Genomic DNA, 1,834 nt, shown 5'->3' with positions numbered 1-1,834 from the left:
ATATATACATATATATATATTCATTCTCTCTCTGTTTATTTCCTCTTTATGATTGTGTGTGTTTGAGAGGGAGAGTGAGGGAGAGAGACTGACTCCTTGTGATAGTATGTGTGTGCATGCTTGACTTCACCTGTGTGCATAACTGTGTGACTGGTACAGTTTTTCTGCATCAGAACACCAACCAATCACATTCAAATCCCCCACAATTATTAATCTGGGACACATACCAAGATTCCAGGAGGAAGTTGTGGAATTCCAGTGGGATTTTTTTTTTTTTTAAGGTCGAAAAATAATTTTATTATTTTCCATTTTTTTTCTTTTCTTTTCACCTGATTTATTTTCTTTAATATTCATTTTAACGATGCTAATGTTTAATTAATATAAGGTTAGTGTTAATGTTATGCAATAATACAGTGTGTTGTGCAAACAAGCTGTCTTATCGTAGGTCAGAGGGGGAGGAGAGTATCGTGGTGGTGAGGAAATATATAAAAAAAAAGAAAACAATGCTAAAGAAACTCTGATCTAGATTATTCTAACCTGATTTGTCCTTGCTCCATGACAAAGCAGCAACAATAATGATGTTTACCTTGTGATATTTGTTCTGTTGTCTTTGATTGTGATTAGAAGTCACAATAATATGGAATATAACTTTACTATTACTGGTCTTTTTATTAAACCATGTCATGTTTACTGTTGTGTGTATATGTGCGCATATATATATATGTGTATATATATGCATATATGGGTACAGGATGTCATCAACTGTGCAAACAACATGAAATATGTAAAACAGGACAAGTAAACACAGAGAAATGACCCTTTATCAGTTGTTGGCTGTTTTCAAGTATTCAACAACAATATGAGTCTTCAAGGACAGTTGCTCCCATAAATTCTAAAATAACATTTAGGATTTATGGAAGGTCAAAGTTGGGAACAAAAACAGGATTGGTGTGACTGTGTGGTAAGAAGCTTGCTCAAGGTGCCACACAGTGGGATTGAACCTGGAACCATGTGGTTGGGAAGCAAGCTTCTTACCACACAGTCATGTGTGTGCCTATATATATATATATGCGAACACACAACTTTTATATGACTTGTTTCAGTTATCAGCCAGCAGCCATGCTGGAGCACTGCCTTCAAGAGCCTAGTCAAACAAATCATTCCCAAAGCATGCTTCTTAACCACGTAGCCATGTCTGCGCGCACACACACATAAACTACCAGTCATTTACTAGGGTCAACTATCTCCCTCAACTAATATTAATGTTATTATTATTGAGAGAACAGTGCATGCCATCAAAGTGACACTGGGGTAATATATATGGAGCCTAGTATACCCATCATGAGTACCAGGCGCATGCATCGCAACCATATGTGGGCAACATGGTGATCTCATATCGAGATAAACAAGCACATAACCTTGCCAGTGAGGCCCAGTTAGAATTTCCCTCTGGTCAAGTAGCCCATCCTGCTCAAAAGGTCCCTGAATAAGGGTTGTTTAAGGATGTTGAACAACACACTCATGTTTCCAGAGGTGAATTATTCAAACCCCAAAGAATCCCTCTCAACACATGGCTATGATGCCTCCCCCACTACTTCTGCTCATGATCAGAGGTGCACATATCATCAGCCACCAAGGGACATGCTCAACTGGTTATGGTCAAACAACTGACAAGGAAATCTGTGGTATTGAGCAGAATATTTACTGTAGCTCATCTTTTATACCAAGACAAAACAATTTACATGATAACACTTCCGATTACTTAAGATCAGAAGCCATAAGAGCCACTGCCTGGTACTGCATCAATATTTTTTTTTTTTTTTTTTTTTTTTTT

General features: G+C 37.4%; 1 protein-coding gene across 1 annotated transcript in view; it reads left to right on the top strand.

Annotated features, from left to right (window-relative positions):
• LOC106881777 (ubiquitin carboxyl-terminal hydrolase 20) overlaps nt 1–1,834 on the top strand; it is a 71,563-nt gene that overhangs the window by 27,473 nt on the left and 42,256 nt on the right. The window lies entirely within an intron of this gene.

Source organism: Octopus bimaculoides, chromosome 27 (assembly GCF_001194135.2).
Source record: "Octopus bimaculoides isolate UCB-OBI-ISO-001 chromosome 27, ASM119413v2, whole genome shotgun sequence".
Lineage (NCBI taxonomy): Eukaryota > Metazoa > Mollusca > Cephalopoda > Octopoda > Octopodidae > Octopus > Octopus bimaculoides.
Note: the sequence above shows the minus strand (reverse complement) of the source record. Positions and strands in the feature narration are given on the sequence as shown.